The sequence below is a fragment of the Culex quinquefasciatus genome, chromosome 2 (assembly GCF_015732765.1).
Source record: "Culex quinquefasciatus strain JHB chromosome 2, VPISU_Cqui_1.0_pri_paternal, whole genome shotgun sequence".
NCBI lineage: Eukaryota > Metazoa > Arthropoda > Insecta > Diptera > Culicidae > Culex > Culex quinquefasciatus.
The window spans coordinates 79,448,353-79,470,436 of NC_051862.1; the positions used below are offsets into that span (position 1 = coordinate 79,448,353).

Here is a 22,084-nt window from a genome sequence, read left to right on the forward strand (position 1 = left end):
TATTTTGTGTGCATCCCATTTATTAGCGAATTTAGCCCACCCAAACCCACGTGGCCAAACACGTGGAGGGGAGTGGAACGGGGGCTTGCGGCCTCGCCAGTTCCCGTTGATGGGTGGGCCTCATTTGAAAATATTGTTATTAGTTAAGAGCCCTAATCCACAACACGTGTCCGCTGTCAGGGTGTTTTCGGGTGCAAAATACACGTGGTTGTGTGTGGTAAAGGTGGAGGGTCATGACGGGGCAACATTTTCAATTTCATTGTGTGACATGATACATTTCGCGACAAAACATTCATTCAAATTCACGCACTAAACTCCGAGTTCCGCTCGCCCTCGTTGGCGAGGACCACCAGCCGGCATTAACTTGAACACAAAACAGCTTCCGGCAGACGGCCGTGACTCCTCCTGAAAAGCCACATAGTTTCATTTAAAGTCACGTCCCATCTTGGCAACGCGTTCTCCAGGACTCGATATCTGAAGGGGAAGCGTGAATGTGCAGAAGGGCAGGAAGGGTGGTGGTTCATGGATTAAAATATTACGGAAAACATGCTGTTTATGAATTACCGTCATCATCGTCGAAGAGGCGCAGAAGACTCTTCCAATGAATAAACGAGCGATGCCAGGAAGAGCGGATCAACGGTTCTAGTCCTAGTTAATCCCGGTTGCCAATAAATCAATTCCTGGTGGTTCGAGTTCTTTGGTCGCGTTGTGGGTCGGTTTTCAGCTGCAGACTTGTTGTTTACTTGTTTATTAGATGTGCTCATAACGAGTCTGGTAATCAGAGCTCGGAAATGTAGGAACATTGTCTTGTGTTAAAGGTGATTTAAAAGTATTTTTAAAAGCAACAATGTCTGTCTTTTTTGTGTAAAAAGTCCAATGAAACATTCTAAACAATAGCTACAACTTTTCGAAGACAACTTTCTATCAGAAAAACTTTTCTTAAAATACAGTTTTGGATTCGATAGTGGATTCGGATTTAAATAAATATATATTGTCATGTAGAAATTAAAAAAAAAAATTTTCAACTATATTTTATGATTTGCCAGATAAAAAATATGATTTCCAGGCAATTGAAAAACCTTGCTTTGATTTTTGTTATGTTACCAGAATTCCTAATTGATTATTTTGAATACCATTAAACGTTAAAACTCTCCTGAGACTTAAACTGCTTGTCCTTCTTCCATCCCAGCGGGGCACGATTAATCCATCTTACTGCACAAATATCTCAAAACAAGAATCCAATTCATCCCCCAGGAGTGAGCCTGCTCCTTGGAATCGATTTCAAAAAAAAAAAAAAAAAAATAAGTAATCACCATAATCCTCATGTTTTGTCCTCAACGCTCGGGTCCTTGTGAATAAACTGACCCCGAAGGACACCACCGTCGTCGTCTTCATCATCATCATCGCATCAAGCGTAACCTTCAAGTACTAAGACCTTCAGGGCTATCCACAGTTCGTCGTTCTGGACACAACACCCGGCCGGCGCAAACACGATCAAGATAACAAGATCCTTGGCCGTGCCTTCGAGGGGTCCTGAACTCAGACTCTCTCTCTCTCTCTCTTGCTCTGTTTGAAAATCCCTTCGATAAGCTTCTAGACAGAGAGAGATCTAGGGAGTGTGTTGAATGTGGCGTGCGCGGACTGCATCAGGCGGAGGACAGTTTGGTTGACAAATTTCTACCTGAGGCTTTGAGGGACTCTGGAAGAAAAAAATGGGAAAAGAGCAGCCAACCAGCGAAGAGTAAACCCCCGGCTAGAGAATAATAACATTTCTAATCCTCTGTTTGTGTCCCCTTGTTGGCTAGAAAAGCGGTTCCTTTTTTTCGACAGACTGTGACTGACTGACGAAATCTAGGAGACGAAAATGGGTTGCCAGATTTGAGCTATCACAGCAAATAAAGTAGTAATCCAGCTGCGTGTAAAAGGCCTGGGTGTAAAATAAATGTTGCATTATTTTATGAAATTCTGTGTAATATTACACTCTGAAATAAGTAGCCCATCAGTATGGGAAACCTACATGACCGAAATGTCAAGCTCATATATGCGTTTATCCTTACAGCTCTCCATCGGTCTGACGGCCGAGTGGGCTCAGGCGCCAGTCCATACTGATGGTGCTGGGTTTGACTCCCGTCGGTTGCAACTTTTTTTTTTGTGTTTGCAAAAATTGTACATGCAATGTGTAATATTAAGTGTTTATTTTGACGAAGGTGATGTGCATGCTTTTGCATGCGATTTTACCATCGGATTTTTTGCTGTGTAGGAGAAAATAATCAGAGGAGATTTTGGAAATGTTCGACACAGTATCATTTATATACTTGATCAATTGAATTTCCATAAGTTATACAAATATTTTCAATGCTTGAGGAGAGCTTGGGAGTTTAGGTGTTACGCTTTCAAAATGTTTCGTATAGAAAATCATTATTACAGATGACAACAATAATTTCTCCGATTTTAAAATGCTTTTTTCATGTTGCCTGGTCATCAAAAAAATCAAATGTCATATTTTTTTAATCTTTTGAATTTTCTTTTTGATCGGCAACACATCATATTTGGGTTTAAAATCATAATATTATAAAACAACTTTTGCAGCAACAAAATTGATGCATCTTAGGCTAATTATAGTTCTCTTAGCAAACATATTTTGATTGAGCAATTCTCTACGAAATCGGTCTTTTTTCTTAAATTTTAATTTTTGTACTTAATAATCCGACTGAAACTGTTTTGGTGCCTTCGGTATGCCCAAAGAAGCCATGGTGCATCATTAGTTTGTCCATATAATTTTCCATACAAATTTGGCAGCTGGCCAGTGGCCATACAAAAATGATGTATGAAAATTCAAAAATCTGTATCTTTTGAATTTGTTTTTGATCGATTTGGTGTCTTCGGCAAATTTGTAGGTATGAATATGGACTACGATGAAAAAAATTATACACGGTTAAAAAAATTTTGGTGATTTTTTATTTAACTATTTGTCACTAAAACTTGATTTGCAAAAAAACACTATTTTTATTTTTTTTATTTTTTGATATGTTTTAGAGGACATCAAATGCAAACTTTTAAAAAATTTCCAGGTTGTGCAAAAAATCTTTGAGCGAGTTATGAATTTTTGAATCAATACTGATTTTTTGAAAAAATCGAAAAATTGGTCGCAAAAAATTTTAAACTTTATTTTTCGTTGTAGAATTAAATTTGCGATCAAAAAATACTCTAGTGAAATTTTGATTAAGTGCACCGTTTTCAAGTTAAATCCATTTTTAGGTGACTTTTTTTGAAAATAGTCGCAGTTTTTCATTTTTTTAAATTAGTGCACATGTTTGCCCACTATCGAAAAAAATATTTTTGAAAAGCTGAGAAAATTCTCTATATTTTGCATTTTTGAACTTTGTTGATACGACCCTTAGTTGCTGAGGTATTGCCATGCAAAGGTTTAAAACAGGAAAATTGATGTTTTCTAAGTCCCACCCAAACAACACACCATTTTCTAATGTCGATATCTCAGCAACTAATGGTCCGATGTTCAATGTCAAAATATGAAACATTTGTGAAATTTTCCGATCTTTTCGAAAAAAAAAATATTTTCAAAATTTTAAAACCAAGACTTACATTTTAAAATGTTTGGCCCTATGGAAATTTCTGAAAAGTTGGCATTTGATGTCCTCTAAAACATATTTAAAAAAAATAAAATAGTGTTTTTTTGCAAATTAAGTTTTAGTGACAAAAAGTTAAATAAAAAATCACCAAAAAAAATGTTTACCGTGTATCATTTTTTTCCAGTGTAGTTTATATCCATACCTACAACTTTGCCGAAGACACCAAATCAATCAAAAAATTCCTTTAAAAGATACAGATTTTTGAATTTTCATACATCATTTTTGTATGGCCAGCTGCCAAATTTGTATGGAAAATTATATGGACAAACTAATGATGCACCATGGCTTCTTTGGGCATACCGAAGGCACCAAAAAAGTTTCAGTCGGATTAAAAAATACAAAAAAAAATCGAATGACCGAAATCTGAGAGAACTGCTCAATTATGAAAATCTGACTTAAGTTATTGATTTTTATGTTTTATCCGCCTTAACCTGTTGAACATTTAATCCTTAAAAATGTAAATATTCTTTTAAATCAAACTCCCCAAATCAAAGGAAATTTCACGAAACGGGAATCTATTTGAATAGGCTAGAAAATATTGGTTTGGGACCATCCATAAACCACGTGGACACTTTAGGGGGGGGGGGGTATGGCGATTGTCCACGATCCATACAAAAAAGTTATTTTTTGTATGGACAATTGTCCACGAAGGGGGGGGGGGGGGTTACAGATTCTCAAAAAAGTGTCCACGTGGTTTATGGATGGTCCCTTTTAAAATACAGGTATTGATTTTTAAAATGTATTATAGTTTAATCTTCAATCGAATTTTAAAAATCTTAATCAATTTTGACCGCATTGCGAATAGATTTTTTTGTTTGCTCTTCTTTTTGTCACGCATGATTTTAAATGGTTAAATCAGACGAATTATTTTTCAACATTTTCGAACTTCAAAGCAAATGACGGATCAAGGGAAGTCCTGCTACAAACATTTTCATAAAGTTTATTGAGTTCAAAATCCAAAACATTTTTAACACTCGTTTTAAGTCATAATGCGTAATGGAATTTCATTTTCTTAGATATTATTTTAATTATTTTTTTTTCATAAGATTTCATTTGAAAAAAAGATTATTTCCCCCTGAAAATTTTCGTAAAACTTTTTTATTCATAAAGGCTTGCCAAAGCTTGTAAATTGATTTCAATAAGTTTCGCAATGTGTTTTGCCTTCCTCACCTTACTGAGGAAAGGCTTTAAAATCACTCGAAAAATGAACTTCTTAATTCGACCTCGTAGACCCACCTTCATGTATACCTATCGAATCAGAATCAAATTCTGAACAAATGTCTGTGCGTGTGTCTGGATGTGAGTCCGTGCACCGAAAAATATGCACTCGATTATCTCTGGACTGGCTGAACCGATTTGGACCGTTTTGGTCTCATTCGATTTGTCTTAGGGTCCCATAAGACCCTAGTTAATATCATAACGTTTGGTAAAGCACTTCAAAAGTTATGCTAAAAAAACGATTCTGGCTAAAGTTTGAAAGATTGTAAAAAGGGTGGTTTTTGTAAGAAAACCCGTCTGATCATACATTTTTAGAAAGGTATTTCAAAGACCTTTCTAATGAGCCCAAAACATTGAAGATCTGATAGCCATATCAAAAGTTATGAGCACTTAAGTGTCATTTGTACACATTTCAGAGGCCGGATCTCAAATATTTTGATGAAAAAGTTGTCCGGATCTATCATGCGACCTATCGTTGGATAGGTAATCAAAAGACCTTTCCAACAAGCCCAAAAGATTGAAGATCTGATAACCTTATCAAAAGTTATGAGCACTGAAGTGTCATTTGTACACATTTTAGAGGCCGGATCTCAAATATTTCGATGAAATTGTTAGCCGGGTCCATAATGCGACCCGTCGTTAGTTGGGTAATCAAAAGACCTTTCCAACGAGCCCAAAACATTGAAGATCTGACTATCCTATCAAAAGTTATAAGCACTTAACGTGAAGACTTCCATCATTGTCATGATTTTTCGTTCAAAGATATAAATTTTTCGTCGCTATCAATAATTTGACAAAATTCCATCAACAAGTTGTTGAGAATAGTGCCCTACACATGCTGATTACTTTTGGTAACGATTATCCCATTCCTTGTAAAGTTATGGAAATCGTCATTAATCAATGATTGCCAAATAGGTCGTCAATGACTGTGCCACAAAATTATATAAATTTTGAAGCACAAAAGATGTAGATCAAACATTCTTTCAGTGGCTTCAAGAAGGCAACAACCGGCACATGCTGATTCCTTTTGGTGCTGAAATTCGTTAAATTGAATTTAATACAGAATATTTTATAGTGATGATCAATTTTCTTCGAAAATGATCAACGGCTTCACCTTAAGTGCAATTTATCCACTTTTTTTTTTAGGCCGGATCTCATATATTTTGATAAAAACGTTATCCGGATCTATAATGCGACCCATCGTTAGGTGGGTAATCAAAAGACCCTTCCAACGAGCCCAAAACATTGAGGATCTGACAACCCTATCAAAAGTTATAAACACTTTAGTGTTATCTATACACTTTTTCGATGCCGGATCTCAGATATTTTGATGAAAATGATATCCGGGTCCATCTTGCGACCCATCGTTGGTTAGATCATTGAAAGACCTTTCAAATTAGACCAAAACATCGAAGGTCTGATAACCCTACCAGAAGTTATGAGCACATAAGTGATATTGTAGTACTATTCAGAAACCGGATTCCATAATATTTTGCTCAAAATGGTTTTTGGATCTATCATGCGACTCGTTGATAAATAGGTAAGCAAAAAACCCTTGTAATGAGTCCTAAACATCAAAGTTCTGATAACCCTATCAAGATATTGGCACTTGATTTTGAAGAATGTTTTTTTTTTTATAGCCAGATCTCAAATGAGATAGTTTCCCCAAACTAACCTCCTTCACGCGCTGATTCTTTCTGACTTTCTCTTGTGTTAGATCTACAGAACAAAAAGGAAACGCAGAATGGCTAAGATTCTTTTTTTCAAAATTATGTTTATTTTTTAGTTGACCTCTGCTGGAAGTTCCATCGACCAATCTTTCTTGAAAACTGTTAGTTTGAGAACTGGATTGATCTAGGTCATCTTCCCGTAGCCGCAGCGGTACCACCCTATACTAAGTAGTTCCGTCCAAACCCAGCTCGCTTCCAAGTTGCTTCTAAGTGCTGCAGCTGCTACTCGTGGCCGGAATCGACTTCGTCGTCGTCAGATCGGAGGGAGGGTGCCAGCAGCAGAATCGCCGGTGGAATCATCTTCATTTGGAATTCGCCCGCGCTTTTATTTTTGTGGTGATGATGGTGTGAGTGGTGGTGATGCTTGCCGGTTTCCTGTGGGAACGACTTGGGGAGCAGGTCCTGGCGAGAGTGGACTTGGACAGCCGCTCGCTAAGCAAGGGCATTAAGGGCGATTTGTCTGGAAGATTGAGGAAGGTCGTTTGAAAGTTACGAGGTCAATTGCTTCAAGTTCTTACCTTCGTCTCTCCATATCGTGCGGATCGCCGCCGACCGAGTGGACCGAGTGGACGCTAACTGACTGGAGGGACGCTGATGAGATCGCCGATGGGGTCAGTCGCTTCACGAAATCGATCCGAAGGCAACCCAAACATGGACGGAGAGGTTCCATTCAGCAGATTGCACGATAACATGATGATGGACATGACGGTTAGCGTCAAAGGGACGTTCCTAAAAGAATAATAAGTTGAACTTTTCCAGCTAAACCCGCTTCCCATCCTACCTTTTTGAAAACCTCCCAAGCAGCGTCCGCTCGTTCGAATGGTCCGGGTTGATTTGCCTGACTACTACGCCAATCGCCGCGTTCATTCCGGCCAACTCCGGCAGCGTCCTTCATGATAAAAGATCGTCAGAATTTCAACCCTCACGTTTGTGATGGCAAACTACTGCAGCATCTCCATCTGGCCCCAAGACAGCACATCTTCACCGTTATCAAATCCTCCAACACCTCCCAAAAGCAAAAGGTGAAATTCAGAACGTCGGCGGCATCAAATAGTCCGACGTCACGCTCAGAATCTGGACCGCTCGGGACGAGTACGACAACCCGTACCCGATCAGCGTCGAAATGCAGCTAAACTTTACTACAAAGAAAAAAAAATTAAAACAAATCGAGCAGGGCAGAAAACTGCTGCCACAGGTAAATGCTGCTTTCCGTGTTGGTCATCCCGTAGTCTACTTGCCTGTGTCCTTCCCCAACACGGGGTACGTGCCAGCGAGGAACAAGAAACCCGGCATTTCGGTGAATCACAAATTTGTAAACTTATGTTCTGTGAATGTAAATAAAAATATCGTTCGATTTCTTTGTGATGAGCGATGACGCTGCCATGGCTGCAGCGAAGGGTTGACAGATGTTGGAGGGATTCGGACGATTAGGTCAACTGAAATGTTTGGGCCGATTCAGGACGTTTCGACGGCTGGGATGCAAATCAAATTTGCTCCCTCGTTTGCTCCCGTCTTATGAAAACCGAGATCAAATCTGGTTTTGTTTTTGAAAAGGTCCACACAGAAAAAAATCAATTCTCATAACCGTGAATAAAGTTCACGATTGTGAGAACCACGAAGGTATATATTCACGTTTATAGTGCAAATGCACCATACTCATGAATAAATTCCTTCGTGGATCTCACATTCGTGAATTATATTTTCGAGTTGTCGCTAATGTTTTGTGCACAGTGATTATAATTTAGTGTATGCTGCGTGCTTCTTATGTGGAGAATTCACAAAGTTTCGAAAAAGTTATAAATTTCCAGTACATAAGGTGGAACAAGAAATCGTCATTTTTAGGGTGGAAAGGGACAGTTTTTCAACCATGTTACACCTTACACGTTACACCTTAACAAAACAAATTTGAGAACATTTGGTTGTATCATTGCCGAGATATAGCTATTTGAAGTTAGCAGTTTCAGAAAACAGGTGCCACGATATCTCAACATTGCTTCGACAAAATCGGCTCAAAATTTTGGTGAAGACTCGTTAAACCGGTCCCGTGTGCATGACGAAGGCCGATTTTCAAAAAGTTTATTTAAAAAAAAGATAAAAATATTTTTCTGTTTTTCATATAAAAAATCGCAAGTTTTTGATTTTTGTATTTTTTGAAAATTCAAAATTTCAAATCGGGCTTCGTCATGCACACGGGACATCACTCATCTTATTTACCTAGGACCTCTTTGGTGCTGCGATCACGTTAGGTGCGATCCATGTGGACACTTTAGGGGGGTTGGAATCACTCTACAAATGAGAGGAAGGCACCAACCACCTAAAGGTGGATTAAGTAACGTTTTTTTTCAATTTTTCAATTTTTGAATTTTTGAACACAATTGCATGAAATTTGCATAAAGGATATTCAAACAAATTTTTATTTAAATCATTAGTTCAGAACCTGAAAAAAAGCAAACTTATACAATTTTCCACAGTATTCATCCTGGCACCACTTTACTCATTGCCACGAACAAAATTGAAGAAAAAAAGAAACCGAACATTTTTTGAATGGAAACCGCTTTTCTCATAAATCGCATAAATAAATGAAAACAAGGCTCCTGCTGCACGCTCGGATTGATGCGATCCTCTCGCTTGCTTTTTTTTTTCGTCGTTCATTTGTCGTCATCTTCCTGCCAGCCAGAGGAGAGAGGGACATGTCCTGGATGTCACAGCCAGCAGAAGGAGCCCACAAAAACGGAGTCCTTTCTCGGGGCATACAATCGCGGTGAAGTGAATAATACCCACTTTTACACACACCGATGCGTTGCGAAGAGGACATTTTTTGCGATTTATTTTTTCAATTGACAGTTTTTAATTCCCCCGAAAGGAGACAAATTTCTGGGAATGTTGTTATTTCAGCCCAGTAGAACGAAAATTAGTCTTCGCAGGCAGAACTGGGAAAAATTGGCCACCACAAGATGAATGGGAATTTGGTTTTTATTGTACGCCTCAAATTGGTCGATTCTGCCTGGAATAAAGGAAAAAAGCAGCCCTGAAAGGACCTGGTGGGTTGGGCAGGACATTATGCTGCTTGCATTCAGGATATTGCCTTCTGTTTCGCGCTAGGACTGTTGCAGCAGAATTCACCACGCAACACGGCGACTGCCAGCCGATTATAGGTTGAAGAATGGCAATCCTGATGGAAAGATGAGCTGCCAAAGATAAAAATTTGCCCGAAGACAATGAGATCCCATACACGATGGCAATCGGTCGGGCTTTGGTTTGCGAAGTTTCTTTTTTTTTTTTTTGGGTACGTGGACATAATGTGTAATGTTATCTTGGGTGCATCGCGAAACGTGTTGAAGTTTAGCAGTTTGCTACTTCTACATGGGATGTGTCCTTTCTTCAGCACCTCGCGGACATGTGTGAATCCTTGGGACTCAGATTGGTTGTAAGTGATAACGTTTCCAGGGTACCGTTTATGGATTTTCTTAAGACATCATCAACAGGGTTTGCAAAAATACAATACAAGTAAGTTTTTGGTTTTCGAATGTCTTTTTGCATTTGTAGGAATATTCTGGGAGAATCCATGGACAAACATATACTCAAGGAATTCTATATTTTATTGAGATTTTCTAAAATATGTTGTTTAAGATGTTTTACGATACTTACGAATACCTACTTAACTGTGTTTTTTACATAATTTATCGTGAAGTTGATCAAGATAGCGTAGCTCTACAGTATGGTATTGACGTTCTCTATTGAACGATTCCTACTTAAAACTTGGTTTCCGAAGACTTCAAACGGTGAAACAACTTTTAACAAGAATTGAATCTTAGTTATTTGTTCCTACTACTGGAAGGCAAACAATGTAATAATGACTGGGTCAAAAAAGCTCCTGAACTGACATTGAGAATGGAAGTTGTGGCAAAACTCAAATTTCTTAGCACTCTTCGTGTTCATCTAACTCGGCGGAGCCTCATTTTACATTTGATTTTGAAATTACCTTTTTTAAATACTTACTTTTCCAGCTATTCTAAAGTAACTAAATTGCATATTTTCCTTCACCAAACATAACACTGCTGAAAGTTCATTATAGCACTCATTTGAGTGTTTAAAATTTCAACTTTTAGAGCATGTTTTTTATGCATTTCGACACTGTTCTGGGTTAAAATTGAACAAACTACGGACGCCAACCTAAAGCGTTTACTAGAAAATCCTTTTCAAACGGGGATTGCAAAAAAAAAAAATAATCACCTCGTTACAGAAGTCTAGTTTTTAATCACTCGTTGTAAAAACATCATTTTTCAACGTTGAGTTTGATGTCCCAGTGTATGGTCAAATGGAAAATCAGATTTTAAATTTAAAAAAAAAATGTTTCAAAATTTAACTGATTTTGTTTTATTGATTTTTCAGGCAGTCTTTTTTCAAAAAAAAGTTCCTTTATTAAAATTTAAAAAAATGCAATGATTATAAATAACACTTTATTTTTTTATTAATCGCAAAGTTACGTTATGGTTACAAGCTTGGTGCATTTTTAGTTTTTTTTTCGGCTCTACAAGTTTTAAAAACCACAGACAAACATACGAACATCATAATCATTTAAATAAAAAAAAACATCAATCAAACTTCACTAGAGGCCGTTTTGTTCAAAATACTGGCACTTTACCAATGCTATGGTAGTGTGAGTGCATACAGTTGCCGTAATGAGTGCTAAAAATATTTAAGTTGCTTTCTTCAGTTGGGTTAGGAAAAAATGGTAGAGATTCTAAAATTTATTTTGTTGCAACTCAACTTGAAACCTTCTTGATTTACATCAAAGAAAAAAAAACTGACTTCAACACTAACATAATGTTGTAGGGAAAATATGGCTCAATATTTGTAAAAATGATTGAAGTCCAGCTGGGATAACTACGTCCATATGGGCAGATCAATGTTTATTCTATAGTGATTTTTCATGTTGAAGAGTTATAGATTTTTTGCCTGGTGTAATTTTTATATAAAACAATACAGATGATGAATTAATACCAAACCATATTGATTAACAAAAAAAATTTTGGCGAAATGCACTTAAGTGCCATTTAATAGCAGAAAATGTGAACTTCATGCAAAAATTGAAAAAGTTACTGTAAAAACTTGAAAAAAAAAATAGATAGGCAAAATGTAATGATAGGAGGTGGTAGAATAGGCCAAATACTACCGAAGACAAACATAAACTAAACAAGATAAATGCAAATTAAACTACTAAAAATGAAACAAGAAAAACATAAAACAAGAGAAGAAAACTTTTTCGTAGGACAAAAGTTGTTCAAAATGACCAAAATGATCAAAATGACTTTTAATTACAGGAGTACAGGAAAAATAAAAATCTTCGAAAAAAAATTTGGGCAGTAAAGGGTTAAGAATAAAAAAACCTTTTGATAAAGAATGCTCACTTCTTACTGAGCTTTTAATTGTAGCATACACTAAGAATAAGAAATTAAAAGTAAGTATGTATTTGAAACAATGTATAACATTGTAATCATTGTAATCTAACACATTTCGCTCGTAGATCAAACTGTAACGACCCATCATATTCCCAAAACGGTATTCTTTAAGCTTCAGCCAATATTTTTCTGCACCGCCATCACATTCGCCTTGTGGCCATTATCCTTTCTAACCCACCAAACACACCCGGATTCCGAGAGATATCTGGTTCCAATAAATGACAACGATTAGAGCGAAAGTGATCCTTTTTTTTACTCGAGGCTGGTACTTTTGCACAAGCTGCTGACAGAAGCAGGCAACGAAAAAAAGCCAGAGTGCCCACTTCAGAACATCACCACAAATGAAAAGAAGCTGATGTTTACATTTTTGAGCGTTTTTGGTCCTCATTTTCTTCCTTTTTTTAAGGTTGACATAGACGGCACAGGAAAAAACGTGCCTTTTTTCGCCGGAAAACGGGACACACAAATTTTTCGGTCGAGCGCAGATGGTTCCCCGTGTTTGTAGTTTGTGTATTCAGCAAATGTGCGCGTACGACACTCAGGACAGAAAGGACGATATCTCATGGTTTTTGCTCGCAACTCAAGGCGCGCAATATCCTGAAGGTTCAAATATGTTCGCTCTTCCTGGTTTCTTCTAGGATGGACGCCAGAGGAAAACCAAAAATGTGGTGGTTTTGCTTCCGCAGAACCTCAAGAGTTGGTGATGTAACTGCGGCGGATGCAACTGTTGAGCTGCCTCCAACCCAACAAGCAGAGTGCCGAGCCATCCGTTATACCACTTTATGACAATTTTATTCGTCCTTTTCCAGTTCGACTCTGTTCGGACTGTAGAACGAAGACTGCCCCTGCTACTGGTCGGTTTTTGGTAGCATATGTCCTCACCAGTCAGTCAATTGAATACCTGACGAAAACAATTCGAAGAGGTGTCCTCACGTGCCCACACCATGTGACACACTGAATCGAACCAAAAAAGGACGAACCCAAGCGATTGTGGCCGTTGATCGGCGATCGTGATAACCGCCCGAGGAGGTAAGCTTAATTTATAGGGACACTAGGCTGGGTTGCGTTTTCCGGAGGTTGCGCGATAGCTGCAGTGCCATGCGCAGGCATCAATGCAACATGATTTATGAATCAACATAATTCACGCGCCCTCGTGTGTGGTAGGGTGGTGAGTTGTAGATTGGTGGGCAGTTAGGAAGTGGGGGAGAAAAGTGAGTCTAGAAACTTAAATATTAATGCTTGTGAATGAAACTTACCGTTGCTAAACTAATTTATACTGACTTAATAATGACGCTCAAACTTGATTTTGTTTTTCAACCGTAAGTATGGTTAACTGAAGCCTAAGCAGGTGCGCAAATCTATTCCAAAGGCAATGATTTACAGTTTTAAAAATATTGGTATAATCCTACAAAAAACTACTAAAACCATAGAAAATGTCATATAGACGTCAACAAACTTATTATAATAAAAGCCTGTATTTGGTTGATAAATACAATTTTTGTGTTTGTGTTCGAACATTGAGTACAATGCTTCCGTGGCCCACTAACATAAAATGCTTTTAAACTTGCCTCTGTAATCATTTTGAGTGAATGCGACTAAAATAAACGTTGACACGTGAAGTTGAAATGAAAAAAAAAAAAAATACATAAAAAAAGTAAATAAATGAAATTCTTGCAGCACAATCCTGCTGAAGATATTTAATGTAACCAAATAAATTTTCTTCCAATTTGTTCTTGAGAGCAATTCCAGCTCAAATCAGATTTTTTCTGGTACTTTTGTACCCGACCCTCTCCAATGTCAATGAAACTTTGTAGACATGTCCTAAGCCTATATAAGCCATTTTTGTGTATATGGAGCCAATTGTACTCGAAAATAACATTAAGATGGGCGAAAGTTATTAAAATATTTTTGTATTTTTTAATTTAAAAATTACTGTATCTCGAAGCCGTTGCATCGTATCAAATAGTGGTTAATAACAAACTTGTAAGAAATTGGACGGGCTATCTGAAAAAAATACAATGAAATAAAAATATACACCACCTCAATGCTATTTTATAATTTGTATGTTTAAATGTTAAATTTTTAGGTGATGTCACGATTTTTTTTCGTTCAGAATTTTTGAGGAAATAGCCTAAGATGTTTGAGTACGACTCACGAAAAATGCAGGATGGTATGTCTCTCCTAAAAAATACAAACATCATTTACTATAACATTTTTTTTTTTGAAACATAATATTTTTTTAAACCGGTAGTGAGAATCAATTTCCGAGACAATTTTACATAAAAGTCTGCATATTGACCATTGTACTAAATCTAATGTTGAAAAAACTGAAGTTTTGGCAATTTCTATATGTGAGACTTGATTTTTCAGTCTTGAAGATATGTTTACTGAACAGCATGTCCAATTTTCCATAAGTTTGCTTTTGACCACTTTTCAATATAGCTCGTTTTACTAAATATTGATGTAAGCTTTACTATCCAAGTAACTACCATCCACTGAACTACACTGAAAAAAATATTCTGTTTTCAGTACGAGAAATGTGATTAAGCTTTTGATCTATGAGCTCATACTTTCAATTAAAATGTCCATACTTTCAATTGAATTCAAAAAAGGAAACTTCCTAAGAAATCGGCATCTTGGTAAAATCAGGAAAAATGTAACGAATTGGGACAACTGTTGAAGCCATATTATTGCATAATGTTGTTATACATTTGATTAATTTAGGATAAAACAAGAACACAAAAACAATACAAGATTTACCTGTCCTTATTCAGAATGTTTTCCCGTATGACCAGAGTTGGTATTGGTGACTTTAATGAAGATTAAAGATAATTTGAAAAATATGGTTCATTTCATCCGTTTCATTTAATTTTTGTTTATTTTTCTAACAATATCAACGACATCAAAGATAAAATATTTTAAAATGAAGAAAAAAAATTGTGGTTTATTTAAAATTCATACCACATCAAAATACAGAATATAGGGTAGGGTAGTCATCAATGAGACACTTTTGGTTTTCAACTTTCAAAGATTTTTCTCATTTTTTCATCAACATGTTTTAATGAGCTTTTTATTGCATTTTCTTTCTTTTAATGTGTTCTAACATTGACCAAAATATGAGATCGATCCGACATCTACAGCCAGAGTTATTCAACTGTCTCATTGTAGACGCACTTGGCAGGAACAATGAGACAACTGGGGAACAATGAGACACATTACGAAAATCAAGATTTTTCTAGTAAAACATCATGTTTTTGTATTGTTCCATTGCAGGTAACTTGCCTTGAACATTTTAGAGCAATTTTACCAACATGAAACTTTAATTAACAAAAGTTATACTAAAAAGTATTTAAATTTTGTAAAATCCGTATATTTATACCAAATAACTTTGCATTTTTGGTTAAATGAAGTTAAAACTCAATAAATATGCCAAACATCACTTTTAATTCATGTTTTGAAAGATTTCCATAGATTTTGAAAAGTTTAATGAAGAAAAATCAAAGTGTCTCATTGTTACCCATGAGCTGAAATGAGTGGGGAACAATGAGACAGTCCTGGATACTGGGTATATTCTAAATTTTGGCCAAACCTAATGAAAGGACATTGTAGCCCAACTCAATCCCTATGGAACGTCGAAAGAAATTTGAAGAAATATTAGTTTTGGTGTTAATGGCAGCCTACGAGCGAAAAAGTAATTTTTGTCCATAATTTACTTTAACATCCCAGAATCAAACATTTATGAATAACTTTTCAAGGAAGCGTCCATAACCAAAGCCACTATAATGGCAGACGTGTATCCAGTAGACACACCTTTCCCCAAAATATGAGCCTGATTGGTTGAAACTACGACTTGTGAGAGCCATTTTATCATTGTTCCCCGTGTCTCATTGATGACTACTCTACCCTAAATAAATTTTAACGATCTTAAGCTGTCTATACGCTGCTGTCAATGTTCAGGTTGTAGTCTATAGATTTTAGCTACCGTCAGTGGGGGTGACTATGGGTCAAAAAACGATACACCTCTCGTATTTTTTTTAATAACAAAAACAATTTAAATAACATCGAAAATCTTTTAACGTAGATTTGTTCTTAGATAGTTTACTAACATTTTCCCAAAATATGGTCGATTTTGATGAACACTACCTTAAATGCCAATTGTTTGAAAATTGACCCAATCTCACCCCTTAGAGGGGGTGACATTGGGTCAAATGAAACTTAAATGATGCTCAAATACAACGATATGGTAAAAACAAGTCATCCAACAGTGTTTCTTGTTCGAGAGAATCGTATTGACACGCTACAATGTTTGAAGTGGAGATTTTCAAACATTTGGGTAATTTTCGAGCAATTCTAACAAAAATATTAGAAAAATGATTTTTCGAGAGGTCATTTTTGGCCAAAAACGTACCTCAACTTTAGACAGCTGCCAAAATAATAGAATTTGTTCTTGGAACGAGATTTTTTCAGCGAATTCATCTTAAGATGTCCCCTACACAACTCTTTTAACAGAATTCATTTTCATTGAGAAGAACCTGAGAAATGGTAAAATCCGTAAAAAATCACTTTGACCCAATTTCACCCCCTTGACCCAATGTCACCCCCACTGACGGTAGTTAATAATATCAATTGATTGAATGATTTCACTCTCCAAAATCATAACATATGAATTGGGAAATGGTTTTTAGACTGGTACAAATTTTATTTTAAGTGGGGGGACAACCTCACCCCCTTTAAAATCAGGGGGCAAACAAATATTTTTTTTTCAAAGACATAAAAATTTCAATTGAAATTTATGTGCAATCAGCTGAAATCAAGTTAAAACGCAATATCTTGCGTTTTAAGTAGTTTTTAGCATGTTTGGGTTGATTCAAACATTTTTGGAATTTTTCAAAATTTTCGATCGCAAAAGTTTTTTTTCGTTAAAATTTTATTTTTGTCAAATCATTTATTTTTTGAAGACAAATGAGTGCAACACAACTGCTAGTCTAGAATGCATTTTAAAACACTTTTTGCATTCAAATGTTGAGACATTGGCCTGTTTTTTCATATTTTTTTTTGCCAGGGCCGATGAACAAAATTTTTAAAACATATTTGCATCGGTCTTATTACTATTTAAAAATTATCCCAGAATCTTGGGAATTCGCGAGACTTGAAATATATTTTTCACATTTCTCGGGGAATTCACTACACGGCATTCAAAAAGTATTTTTCCCGTTTTTCGGGAACTTAATACTTGGGAAAATTAGACGCCCGATTTTTTTTATTGAAAAGTGCATCAAGAGTTTTATTTTAACATTGAAAATTACCACTTGTATGTATGTGACCAACAAACTAGCTCATATTTCTCGGCACTGGCTGAACCGATTTGACCCGAACCTGTTGCATTCGACTTGGTTTAGGGTCCCATAGATCGAGTTTTATACAGATTGAAGTTTCGATAAGTAGTTAAAAACTTATGTATAAAAATGTGTTTTCACATATATCCGGATCTCGCTTAAATGTTTGTAAACTATGTCCGGGTCCATCATTGGTCGACCCATCGTTGGTTAGATTATCAAAAGACCTTTCCAACGAGTCTAAAACATTGAAGATCTGGCAACCCTTCTAAAAATATGGCCTCTGAAGTGATATTTATGTACTTTTTTATTCCGGATCTAAAAAATAGAAGATTTGTGTACAACCCCATCATATTAGCTATTGTTGGTAATTAGTGAGGAAGGCTCCAACCACATAGGTGGATTAAGTTAGTTTTTAAATGGGAAATGAAAATCAAGTTTTTTCTGTGCACCTATTTTTTCTGTGAAAAGTCATATGTATAACTTACCACTTACCAAACCGATCAGAAAATCTCTTCTCAAGATAATAACTTTCGAATATTGACATGCCCACATTGTCCATTTCGTATGACCAGACAGCAAAATTGTATGTAAAAAGTAAAAATTAATGATACTAAATGGCTTCTTTTGAGAAAGCGAATGCATGGACACGAGAAGGGATTGAAAATAAAATGGTTCAATTCAAGGTTGAATAAATAAAAATGCAAAAAATCAGAATTAAAAGAGCATCAAAAGTTGGTACAGCAATGTACAACACATCAACGCTAATGTGAGAAATTGCTGCCCGATATCGCCAACTTCTCGCCAGCACAGCACCATCATTTCATCGCCCGCGCACAAATTCATCCCGAACAGACGGCTATAATTTTCCAACTATTCTAATTGGAAGTGGCGTTCCAGCTAAGCACTCCACACCTCTTCATTCTCGTGTACGGTTTGCCAGACCTCATCCCGTCCGTGTTTTCTAATGGGACTTGCCGTTAGTCGGAACCACCATCCACACTCTCAACTCCACGCAACTTCATCTCCAACAAGAAAACCGATCCAGTAAAACAAAATACACAACTTTTCTCTCTTGCTCGTGGTAGCCGTAACTGTTCCAACTGCATCGCGCAGCCTACAAAGTGGATGCAGAGCTGAAACAAAGCCCGAGCGGAATTTCCTACAAGAACGCTGAACATGAATAATCCAGCAGCAGCACGCGCCGGCCAAACCAACCAACACGAAATCCACAAGTTCCACACAGTCGGTCAACAGAGCACTTCCTCGAAAATTACCCCCGAAAAAAAAGAAGAAGCAACAAGACGATGCCGCGTGATATGTTGGTCAGAGAACGTAAAGTCGGTGAAGAGGCGAGGGCAAAAACGCAACTTTACTACCGGAGAAGTTGTGGGACCTGTGGAGAGCGGTACAACGCCCCTTCTGGACTGATTTAGTCACGGCACGTAGCCCCACCGGGAGGAGGGTGTGTCCAGAGCGGGGGTCAGGGGGTGAAATTGCATGCTTCCGATACTGGTTGGGCTGTTTACGTAACAGTTGCTGGCTGTTTATCAGCTGGACTACCAAGAAGACGAGCTTCGGATTTTTTGCTTGGCAATCTAGGTGTTACTACCATTTGCTCCGGAAGAAACCTATCCCCAGTTCTGGAGTCCACACCGATGACCGATGCTCATCAAAAATTAAACCCAAACAAGACACGGCTCGATTTTTCGGAGCCCCCGGCTCCGACTCCTCCTTGATTTGCGATTCCGTTTTATGGGAAATTGAAATCGAGAGGGATTCCGGAGCCAGTGGTTTCCCGCACTCCAACTCTCGAATCCCTAAAATTTATTGAAGTTGTCCAAAGTCCTGCGGCAGCAGCCGCCGCAGTCCGTAACTCAAAGGATTCCGCCTCTTTAAGAGAAAAAATCGACCGCTTGAATCCGAGGAGCCGGTGGGAGCTCCCGAGGAGAAGCAAGAGGATGATGTGAAAATCCATCGAAAGTGAGATTCCTCGTCGAGTGATGTAAGAGGGATCGCTGTCGGCTTTCGCAGCGTTGGCATCCCTTCGGCCAGCGGACGGCGAGTGTGCGCCGCAACGGAGGCCCGAACAGGTTCCGACGGTACAGTAGAGGCCTTCGCGCTCGCGGGAGCGCTGAGAGTTCGGTACGCTCTCGCGAGCGAAGGTCGCCGTTCGGCTCACTGTTTATGTCGTTTACGTTTTCACACGGCCATGTCTGCCGGTGGAGAGAGCAGGATGGGGAGAACGGGAGAGCGAGCGTACGCTCTTGCGAGAGAGCGCTCGGAGGGGAAGTTGCCTGATGCGGACCTGGCTTTCCTAAGAGCTTGCTGTCTCGCTCGCGCCGACATCTTGGCCGATCGAATGTGGAATGTTTCCTTATAAAATTAACATAATTCATTCATACAAAAATTTCTCTTGCACGGTTCGGTTCGCTCCGGCATGCACTGCACCGATGAATATGTATTGGTTAACATATGTGTCTAATCTGCTATTTGCATTTCTGCTCTCTGCTCGAGCGTTTCAGACCGACTCTGCTCTGGATTTAATTTTGATGTTCCACGAGGCCCTTCGTAGTCGTTGCCGTCTCGAAATCTATTAGCCTAATAGATTGGCCTCTTCCTCGTCGTGTCTTTGCCATCGATGCGAGATGACATATGGCGCGGGCAAAGTTTGCTCCCGTTGCCGCGCCGTACGGAACATAAATAACTCCCTTCGGAACTACTGGGAGTGGGACGGAATTTGTACCCCTCGCTGAAACATGTGTCTTTTGCCTCGGCAAACTGCACTTTTACCGCTACGACCCAAACCAAACATTCGTACCAGACATTATCTGCTTCATTGGCTCGGAAAGAACGGAGGACGACCCCCTCAAGTCGGGGTCTGAAACTTCGACTGAAGTTTGCCGTCCCCGAGGTTCCGCATAATGATGCGTTAATTGGTATTGGTTATGGGCGTTGCGGGGTCGCCGGTCGCGAACCTGCTGGTTGGAAGGGCCCAAGTAACCGTGAGGGCTTGACGGGATGGAAAGACACCGGGCTGGTCGACCTCTGAGTTGATTAGTTCGACACTTGCGGGTGCGAATCTGTCAGTAACAGAGGTTTACTGTTTGTCAATAAGTCATGAAATTGTCCCAAAAAGGATACGAACGAATTTTGTCGACCTCTCAATTGATAAGTCGGACTTTTTTCAACTAACAGATTTTTCCAAGATTCACTTCTTGACTTAACTTCAAGCGGTAAACGATAGATATTTAGTTGACTGCAAATACAGTTTTGCCCAGCTTTTATTAGTCCGACACCTGGTTTGATAACAAGCTGTCAGGGAAATTTGTCAATTTTGTTGATTTCATTGCTAAGTTTACGAAAAAATGTCAACAATAGAAGCTAGACATTGATCAAATTGCTGATTGGTCAGAAATCAGCTAACACGTTCGGTTTCGCCGACTAAAACAACATGTTGATTAGTCCGACACCTGTTACGGAGCGAATCTTTCAATGATAAAGATTTTTTTTGAGCGAAACTGTCAACAGGATAAGTTTTACTTCTTGATAAATCAACAGAAGAAGTATGGCGAGCACGGGCAACAATCTTGGCCAACTTTGATGAGTCCGACATTTGTTTTGATAAGCAGTTGTCAGACAAGTTGGATAGTGTTGTCGACCTCTTTTTTCATAAGTCCGACACATGTTACGATGAGAAGCTGTCAAACAGTTCAAAACAATTAAAATTAAAGTTTACATTGTTAGTCTATTCGTAAACTACGTAGATAACTGAAACGGAACGGTGAAGATTTCGACAAGATAAAGCTGACAAGGAACACAAGCAATCAAAATACGTAAATGTAGACACCAAATTGCTCAAACAGAGAGTTCATTCCACAAATTGACCTTTTCTAGACACAATATTACAAAATAAACCCCCCAAAAAACCTTCAGCATCATCACTCTCAGCCCTTTCCGGACAGTTTTAGCAGCAAACCCTTCCCGGCGAAGAATTTCCTAATCTCCAAAGACTCGTCCAACGACGAAAAAAGAGGCAATCAATCACTCTTCTTGCGCGCGATACTCGCGCCGGGGTTAAAGTTGTTATTTCAATTAATATCAATTGTTTGCCCACTAAGCCTTATCCCGGGCGTGGAAGTGTCCATTTCTTCGACCCCGCGCCAAAACCTCACCAAAATCCATCGATCTTTCCCCCATCCGTGAGGTCGTTTCCAATGAACGTCGATATTCATCGCTGGGCCTTTCCCATTATTGGCTCAATTAAAAAGGGGTCAAACCAAGACGACAACGACGACCATACGTGGCCAACGTCCAAGTGACAGCTCAATAGACGATGATTTTCAGTGTCGAGTTCAGCCCGAAGTATCGCGCCCGGTGACGTCGTGAGAATTAATTGAATTTCTGCGCGACATGCAAGGTCTCCAGGAGGACCCCTCGGAGGGGGGTACACAAAATTTCCCGCGACACCGACGAACTTGAAGGAGTTATTGGGGAACCGAGCCGCGAGCGTGACATTTATGTGTAATTATGATTCCAAATCACGATTCTAAAATTATCGAAACATATACAGCGCGCGGGTCCTGGCGACCCGGTCGCGCCGATCCGGACCGACCGATATCACATTCTCAAACAAAAACTGATTTGCATAAATACATAATATTTATGACGTTCGCCAAGTACTGTGC

At 38.3% G+C, this 22,084-nt stretch overlaps 1 pseudogene; it reads right to left on the reverse strand.

Annotated features, from left to right (window-relative positions):
* Window positions 1-6,567: 6,567 nt before the first annotated feature.
* LOC6042629 lies at window positions 6,568-7,807 on the reverse strand (annotated as a pseudogene).
* Between the last annotated feature and the right edge of the window lie 14,277 nt (window positions 7,808-22,084).